The sequence below is a fragment of the Pavona decussata genome, unplaced genomic scaffold (genome assembly GCF_977016875.1).
Source record: "Pavona decussata unplaced genomic scaffold, jaPavDecu1.1 SCAFFOLD_273, whole genome shotgun sequence".
Classification (NCBI taxonomy): domain Eukaryota; kingdom Metazoa; phylum Cnidaria; class Anthozoa; order Scleractinia; family Agariciidae; genus Pavona; species Pavona decussata.
The window spans coordinates 1,812,501-1,822,500 of NW_028145675.1; the positions used below are offsets into that span (position 1 = coordinate 1,812,501).

The window sequence follows — 10,000 nt, forward strand, 5'->3', positions numbered from 1 at the left end:
TCCTTTATAAGAAACTTATTTTCAATTCCGCATGCTGGATTCCAGATTCCGGATTTAGGATTCCAACTTTTAGTGCTGCCGTTCAGATTTTGTTTTCCAATGCACAGAATGTCATAGAATCTTAAAAGCAAAAATGAAAGCGGTGAGCTCCTTTCTGGAAGGAGATTCATTGCCATGTGGCATGATCATGCGAACAGTTAATTGTGCTTTTAAGAGGTTAGAGGGATACAGCTTGTGATTGTCATGTGAATCTCAAGTGTTATTTAAGTATGAAGCCAATTATGGTTTGTTCTTGTTTGTGAATTGATGATTTAATTTGTTTTCAGTGGAGGAAGAACAGCATGAGCTGGAATGTGTACATATTCAAGGAGGTGAAATTGAAAGAAATTACAATCTGCAAGACGGCCCTGTGGTATCATCGAACGTGTCGCCTGTTGAAAGAGATTCAGTTCAGTTTGGTCACAATACTGCAGGTAAAAACATTATGATGCATTCAGTGAGAGTGTGCTGGGGTTTGATTGTGATATTTTGAAGCCAATTGTAGTAGAATCTAGTCATACATGTACTTCGGTGGCTACTAGTGCATCCTGAACATTTACCTACATAATATATATTTGATTTGTTTTTTGTAGCTCCCGGCCAGCTGCAAATGATAATTTTGTACTATAAGATTTCAGTTAAATGTATGTTGAGTTGGTTTTCTTCTGGTTTATGTGGGTACCATTATATTGTACCCTGTATAAGAGATACGTAAATATTATGAGTACTATTGTTGGTATAATATTTAGCACTTTGCTGCATTATGCCCCAAAAATATAAATCTCCACCCATTCTAACCTTCCCCAATCTCCCTTCCCCGTAGACATGTGCTGGTGCCAAATTCCCTTAGCTGGGGAAAAACTTTCATTTGTGAATAAAACTTTATCTCCCAGCTGCAAGTAACCCATAAAGCAAATTGTTTCCAGAAATTCTTCCCAATGTTTAGACATGTACATGTAGATGTATGTGAACAAATTTATTGGACAGCATGTCTTTTGACATTTCCTCTCGAGGTACAGATACTGCTTTGTATGGAATTTCCTTTGAAAACATAGGGATAACATAATGATGATACCTCATTTTAAGCAAGGGGATAAAATTTATTTCATGAACTAGCAACATTTGATTCCAAAGATCGCATTTAACCTTGATAAGATACTTCAACTATCACAGCCATGCTGATTTAATGTATCCCATGTAACATTTAAAGATTAATCACTAAACTAGCATACATAAAATAATGTATAGCCCACACTCCAATCTTAAATGAAATAATTATCCGCAAATAAGATGAGGACATGCAGAGGTCTTAAAAGGAATGGGAGACTGTTTTGTTTTTGGATTCTCTTGAATTTTAAAACAAAACCTAAGTTCCACTCAAAAGTTGAAACTGAACTGCAGACTTGGATGTATATGACTACAACTAGTTAAGAATTCTGTTAAGACCAGGGAAGACGGTACAGGATAATAAACAAATTTTTTTAAAAAATTTGCTTTGCTTTTTAAGAATTGTTTGATTGATCAGTTGAGCTGAAATAGGATAATATCTGAATAATTTCTGAATAACAAAGCCCGGCACTATTTGAGATACAATGATCAGTTAATTTCAGCATACATGTAAGCCAAAACATTATGTATGACTTTTACAGATTTAAAAAAAAAAGAGAGGTGAGTTAATTTGCACCCACTTAAGAAAAGTGAAAGTCTTTTGTTATGTGAACCAAATTTCTTTGCTTCTCAAGAACAATATTTTACAATGAAAGAACTTTTTGTTGATCACTGTCTTTGATAATCATCTGCATAGATAGGTTTTTTTGTGATCAACAAATTGGCATTTGTGGTTTTAAATACAGTAATTAATGTCAGTGTGGATACAAGACTGGTTCTTTATAAATATTAAAAAAATTTAGGAGAGCAAGTGCTAACATCAAGGTGATTTTCTTGCCATTACTTGATCGGTCACCATAGCGTTTTGCATTAGAAAATGTTTTGTAAATAGCTATTCCATTTTTAAAGGGGAAGTTAATTTGGAGAGTCTAACACTGTTTATCTACCACACATTTACATGTGTTATTTTCGGTGTATAGGTATTTGACTTATGCAAAGCACACAAAATGTATACATGCAGCAGTAAATGGTGTACAGCTGTAGCATTGTGGGAGAAAAACTTCAAAGGTGAATTGAGTAATTTGCATTCCATAGCAGCTATAATTTTTTTATAGCCTAAAGTCATAAACTTATTTCAGTGGCCTCAACATTCTTTATCTTTTGTAATTCATGTTCCCTGTTCAGTGGCTCAAAGCCAGATTGATGGAAATTATTTTATTTGCTGAACTGACCTTGCAGGTCACTACCGTGTTTATTTGAATAAACGTCGGGGCATTTATTAAGTTTTTGGCACTTAAGATGCGGCGTTTATTGCAAACCTTGTAACAAGAACTGTTTATTTAAACGTCTGTCGTGTTTATTGGATAAACTTCCTTATTTGCGAAAGGCACTGGCAAAAGAAAGAGAGAAATCGGACTAGTTGTTATACGGGCAAGATTCTCGGCTGTTACCACGGAATTGCACATCGCAGAAGTTTTACAGACGAGAGAACTAAGCAGCAAAGCTATGAAGTATAGCCACTTTGAACTGAATAACATTACAATCGAGAAAAATAAATTTCCACGACTGGTTTAGATTGAATGTTGTCTTTTGTTTTTAAAGATAGGTACTTCAATTGCTTACATTGGTTATAAATAAATGGTTCGAATAAACACCGCAATGTCAAGAAAGATCACGGCATTTATTTGAGAGCGGCATTTAATGATATTTTTGCTTGTCCCTGTGGCGTTTATTAAGAGGAGGCGTTTATTTGAATAATTTATTACGGTATTAGGACATTAGTAAAGTGTTTGCATTTAAATATTATAGTTTACATGATGAAATACTGTTGGGGATGGGCATAGGTTATGAAGAATTATGTGTCTGTAACGATTTCCTTTACCTGGGGAAAAAAAATCTCCACATGTGAATAAAGGTATATGTGCTGCAGCCAACCCAAAAAGCAAACTGTCTCAAGAAATTCTTCCCAAAAGTTCAAACTGTGCGAACAAATGTACTGGACAGCATGTCTTAATTTTGACATTTCCTCTGAGATTCAATAATTTTTATAATGCTTTGTTTTCTGTTTCCTGTGAAAACATAGGGATATTACATAATGATGATACTGAGGGAATGAAATAACAAAACCTAAAAAACTGAAGTGTTCAAAAACAGAACTGATGTGAGTTTGCACCCACTAAATAAAATTGAAAGTCTTTTGCTGTGTAAACCAAATTTGCTGTTTGTTTGAATAAGTATTTTCACTGGAAGACCTTTTTGGCCGTCACTGTTTTTGTTGATGATCGCAGATACATGTAGGTTTGTGGTTTTAAATACAATATGTCAGTGTGGATGCAAGTGGTTGTTATATTTATTGAATGCTGAAAACTTTAGCAGAGTAATTGCTTTCGATGTGATTTTCTTGCCATTATCGGCAACCATATCTCTTTGCATGAGAAAATGTCTTGTTAATTAGTAATAATAATAATTCCAGTTAAAGGGGAAGCCGTCAATTTGGAAAGGCTATCAATGCTTATTTATCTACCACACATTTGTGTGTTATTTTTGGTGTTCAGGTATTTGATTTATGCAAAGCACACAAAATGTGTACATGCAGCAGTCAGTGGTGTATCATTGTGGGAAAAAAAACTCCAATGATGAATTGAGTAATAATATTTGCCTTCCAATAGCAGCTATAATTTTTTTGTTAACCTCAAGATGTACTTAGTTTAGTGGCCTCGACATTCTTAATCTTTTGTAATTCATGTTCCATGTTTAGTGGCTAATGAAGCCACATAATTGATTGAAATTATTTTTATTTGCTAAACACCTTGGACACTATTACTTCACAGAAAGTGGTAAAGTGTTTGGATTTGAATATTAAAGTTGTTTAGATGATGAAATGCAGTTGGAGATGCCGGCATACATTGTAGGTCATAAAGAATTAGGCCTGGCCGAACGAGTAGTCAGACTGTCAAATTTCACTCCTCGTATTCTTTTGCTATTTCCACCAGCCTAGGATGGTGTGGTTCATAACAACTACAACTTTTTATTATTTATGTTACTGTTTGTTTACAACACTGCCTAGCCCTTTAACCCCTAAGAGTGCCAATTGGAACATAATTCCATAACTCTTTTAATGAATAATTATTATTTGACAGATTTCTATGAATTTTTGACAGTATGGAGATGGTCTTGTGAACTACTCATTAAAAGGATAAAAACTTAACCCCCTCCCATATGTGATATGGTTGACCACCCCCTTAACTTTTTTCCCCTAGAAATTGTGGGTTTTAATACATCTCTCACATTAATAAAGATGTTGAGAACTGTTGAGTACCTCACTTTTGGAAATAATTATTGCCTTCCCTCAAATAATCGCACCTTTTCGGTGCGGCAAATAATGGTTATTGAACTGAGTGGAGTGCAATTTGGTCTGAAATCATACTTGTGATTTCAAAATCAAATGAGCGGGCAGCGCAAGTTTGATTTGTATGATTACAGACCGAAATTGCAGACACAAAGTTCAATTACCACTTTATTACACATATTTTGAAATCACAGAGTATCATTGTCAATATTAATATTCTATATTTGTGACTTCATTTCCACTTTGAATGGCTAAAGAAAGGATGCGATTTAGAGAAAAAAATGCTGCAATTTGGGAATAAATAGCACTGTTGAGAGCCAATCAGATTGCAGGGATCTCCAGTGATTTCAAAATGGGTGTAATAAAAGAAATAATCGCACCCGGCTATTATTCCAGGAAATACGGTATTTCTCAAATTATTTCTTTTTCTTAGGAAGAACATTAAAGTGGCACCAATGCTGAAAAGATTATTATTTTTTTTATTTTACCCTTTTCATACCTCAAATTATCTCAATTTCAATGAGTTCATAATCGCAAATCTTACTGAACCTGCAAAAACTGGCTGCAAACCATCGAAACCTTGTCCATTATTACTTAGTTTGAAAAGTAAAGCCCATGATGATTCTACAAAGCTGTTGCTTCTTTGACATACTGTGTGATGTCCTGCACTCAACTAAAATCCTAATTTTTCTGTTTGTTTGTTTGTTTGTTTTTAAGGGGGGGGGGAGGGTGGTTTCGTTGCTGTTATTGTTATGACAATAACACTCAATCTCCAATAACATGTGTTTTGGCTTTAGAATGAATACTTCCTTTTCAGAAATCCAAGACATCTTCTGTAACCGTGAAATTTAAATACCCACATCTCCCTAAAATATCCCTATTAAATTATACAGATACCGATACTATTACGTTTATTGTTCTTACAGTGCTATTAACAGATTTAACCAAAAAACTAAATGAAATTTACTATGGCATTATTTACCTGATTGGTGGCCATTTACACAATCCATACTATGGTGTGTGAAGGTGGCCCCAGGTTATTGTTGTGTTGAGTGTATCACTACAGAATTCTAATTGCAGCTAGATCCAACTCTCTCTATCTGGTTCTCGGCCATTTTTTGGAATCAAGTAGTGGCGGCAAGGCAAAGCTGAATTTCACTTTTAAAATAACCAGTATTCCGGTTAAGATATCAATGTAAATTTGGTGTTGCAAGTATTTATCACAGACTTCTACTTTCAAAAGCTGAAGGAATATAGGGATCAAGCAAACTTTTAAATCATAGTGCACTTTAAATTCACACAATTGCACCGCTTTTTAACATGCATAAAGTTTAGTATTACTAATGACACTTTTCTAGTTTACAATAAATTTTAAATAATTTTATTTGTAAATTGAATCTATGTACAATTGACTCCCAATAACTCGAACCCTCGCTAACTCGAACCTTACGCTAACTTGAACCAATTCTATTTTCCTTTCATGTCATGTTCTATATAATTTTACCCTCGATAGCTCGAACCTTTTTCAATTTCCCTTGAAGGTTCGAGTTATGGGTAGTCGACTGTAGTTTTTAATTTGTGAAGTTTATTTTAAGTCCTGGTTAGATATCTACCTGGACAAAATATAAAATTAATCCTTGTTAAAGAAATAATCTAAGCGAGTGACTGTCAACTTACATTTGTACATGTACCGTATGACAAAGTTCACATTTGCAAACTATTAATTTTTATAGGAGCAGAGTTTGAAGAAGAGAATCCTACATTAGAAAATCGCCTGCATTTACAGCCAAATTACCCAACGCTGGAAACACAGCAACCTCATGCGGAAATTAATTACCTTGACAGTTTAGAAGATCCTCAGTTAATGGCAAGAGCAAGGGCTGTTGGTGTGCAGTATGAGTTTGCACAACAGGGTGTAGCGGAAACTGAGGATGACAGGAGAAAAAGAAAGCGACGAAATCAAAGGAGAGTATCAGATGAGGAGAAAACGTGAAGTTGTCGGAGACCTACCGCCACCTCCACCAGCAGGATCGAGTCAGATAGAGGACAACGCATACTGAGCAATACGTTCATTCGAGGTGGAGCAGATGACATACAAGTTCGGTTGTTGTGAGGTTTGCAAGGAACGGCGGTTAGAATGCAAAGCCACAGGAAACACGTGCACTCGTTGCAGGAGAGATAAGAAGGTACCAAAAGTCTGGTCTGATGAAAACAATATGGACCCGCTGAGTGTTCCCGAGGAGCTGTCTGGAATGTCGGATGCAGAGCAGATGCTGATAGCCAGCTAGCAGCCACTGTGCATGTACACATTTTGAGGCATGGAGGAATCGCGTCAAGGGGACATTGCATTGCATTTCCTCAGGCTGTTCAAGAACCTGCAACCATTCTGCCACGCCTACCAGCAGAGGTCGATATCATACGTGTGAGAAGGCAAGGAAAAAATGACACCCATAAGGACTTTAGGGTAAGAAGGCACCGTGTTGAAGGAGCTCTTCGCTTTCTAAAGGATAATAATCCCGCTTATAGTGACATTGTCATTGATGCTGCTCGCATACATAATTTACTGGAGGATGGTGAGTTGCCCAATTTGAGAACTGTTGAGTTTTCTCAAACAGAAGACATGGATGATCAAGGCCCAGCTCCACAACAATTGGATGCTGGTAAAACAGATGGTAGCGATGACTCAACAGTGTCTGGAGTTTTTCTTACTGAGCCAGGAGTGAACGTGCAAGCACAAGTCAATGCTGCCGTAAATCAAGTTCTGTCTGAACCAAGGAAAGGAGAGTCAGACGAGGCTCAACAAGGCAATCAACGACCAGTGATCCCATGGCCGACCACTGACTTAACTCCAGCATCTGAGCTCAACACTCCTTACTTTTTCAAAATGGCATTTCCTTGCTTGTTTCCTTATGGAAAGGGTGATTTCCACATCAACCGTCCAATTACATGTCCTGCACTTCACGAGTGGGCAGAGCACTTGCTGTGGTATCAAGACGGAAGGTTTGCACCGCATAAAGTATGGAAGTTTGTTGTTCACAACATGATCATGAGAAAGCGTGCCCTGGAGCAGAGCAGGTACTTTGTTGATCAACAACTAGGTGACCCACACATAACTGTTGCAGATCTCCAAGAGCGACTAGCGAGGGGTGACACTTCAATCACCAACAGGCTCTTATAGTTTGGTGCAAATCTGCGCGGTACAGCTCAGTGCTGGCATCAAAGGCGCAGAGAGCTTCGTGCCTTGGTTGAGTTCATGGTCAATGAAAAGCGTGGATTGCCTTCATTTTTCATGACTGGAAGTTGTGCAGAGTTTTACTTTCCCTCACTAAAAAGACTATTGGAACAATACATTTTACAGACCACGGGGGAAGAGGTCAACCTTGCCGAAGATAGCGATGCCCGCTTCAAAGCGGTGGTGGTAAGCTACTTTGACCTACGTACCCAGTCATACCATGAAAAGGTACTGAAGCCAGTGTTTGGTGTATCTGATTATTGGTACCGCTATGAATTTGCCAAGTCCCGGAGTCAAATTCACTGGCACCAACTAAGCTGGAGAGATGACAGACAGCCACACCAGCTGTTGCATGAAGCTCGTGAAAACGGTTGTGACGAAGACGAGTATGCAGCAAGACTTAGCCATTGGGCTGATGAAAACTTTGCAATGACAGCATCACACCCAGCTGGCAGTGATGAAGAAGGACAGACAAGAAAAGACTTTTGGCCACCACCTGAGGGTTCGGCTGTCCAAATATCAGATGGAAGGGATCCCTTGGTGAAGATGCTTCTGGAAATAGCTGCAACACAAAATTCAATAATGGAAGATCATTTGCTTCTAGTTAACCGAGTTGGGCTGCACAGTTCTGATTACTGCTTGAGGACTCCTCGTCACCTTGAGCCAGGATTGCAGTCAAGAGAACGTGTATGCAGGATGGAGTTTGGAAGCGATTTTTGCCCAGGGAAAAAACTGTGGAACGACCCAGAAATTGTGGTAGACCATAACGGAGCTCCTCGCCTTGAGATGCCACGTGACCATCCACGTGTGGTTCAGCATTCTCGCTATCAACTACAGTCTTGGAGAGCAAATGGGGATGTAAGCTTGATACTTTCCTATTCCCCCCCAGACAATCCTTGCACCGATGATATCATAGCCATAATTGACTATGTGTGTGGCTATGCTTGCAAGGATAGTGAACCCACTGGTGCAACTGCTGATCTTTTTAAGGACATGGTCAATGCTGTTGATGAAACTGATGCAGACCAAGTGACCGGCAAGTCAATGTGTGCTAAAATGCTGATCAAGACTGTGGGAAGACGAGATATCAGTGGACCTGAGGCATCATTTGAACTGAGTGGACTAGCACTTTGGCGATGTAGTTGTTCATTTACGTACTTGTCTATGTCAGGCTCAAGGCGACTTGAACGTTATGGTGAGACTGCAACTCGCAGCAAGTACCTTGCACGACCACGTGATGAGCACTCTTCTTGGTACCATTTTGCATCCAAAGATGGTAAGGTTCCGGTCGTAAGTGGTGGCGCAACACACGCAACATGGCCATTGAATGAGGACTGCTGTAGAACGATGCTTCCGTTGCACTGGCCAAACTGGTTTAACATCCAAGAAGTAAAGGGAGACGCTAAATCTTGGATTGAGAGGTTTACGGATTTCATTTCTAGTAATGAGTGCCCAGGATTCGTGAAGGCCCAGGTTGCTAAGGCATAGCGTTATGCAGAGCATCCACAAGAGCAGGTTTTTGTAGAGGACGAGGATGATGATGCTGTAGAAGCCGAAGAACAACCAGATTGGGTGGATGTCTATGCAGGGCAGAACCAGAGATATGAGGGTGTGGAGAAGGATTTGGATTATGATGATGGTGGAGAGGAATATGACTGGAACAGCACCTGCATTGTTCTTCCTGAGTGCAAAGACCCCAAGACATGGCTTGAAGAAATAATCAAAGAAGATGAAGAACGCGAAACGAAAACTGTAGGCCTTGAATTGCCACAGGTGTCCCCATTCTCCCTCTACAAGTTTGTTGAAAACCGACCAGATTACCATCCTTTGCGGCTTGTTGTCTCCGGAACTGCTGGAACTGGAAAGTCGTATGTTATCAAGTGCCTTCAGAGGTTAGTGTTGCAAGTGTTCGGAACAAATGATGCAATAGAGGTGATAACCCCGACAGGGAGTGCTGCCAGTACAGTTCACAGTTTCTTAGGAATCCCAACCGGGGGAAGGTCTAGTAATGAGCTGACAGTACCTGCAGGTCCAGTGCTTGAGAGAAGTCAGAAAAAGTGTGAGAATTTGAAAGTTCTGGTTGGCAACGAGTGGTCGATGTTTGGCCGCACCACAATGGGCTGGATGGAACATCACGTACGTTATGCAGTGAACAGAGCGGCCAATGTAGAAATGTAGACGAGCTATGGGGGGGTATTCCTGTGGTAGTAGAGACTTTAAGCATCGACGACGGGAATGGCAACAGCGACGTGAGATTGTGAGGGAAAACCCAA

The 10,000-nt window shown here is 39.1% G+C and overlaps 1 protein-coding gene and 1 pseudogene across 5 annotated transcripts in view; both read left to right on the forward strand.

Annotated features, from left to right (window-relative positions):
• The window catches only part of LOC146455539 (uncharacterized), a 362,351-nt gene that overhangs the window by 152,967 nt on the left and 199,384 nt on the right, over positions 1-10,000 (forward strand). The window lies entirely within an intron of this gene.
• LOC146455546 (uncharacterized) lies at positions 6,553-9,988 on the forward strand (annotated as a pseudogene).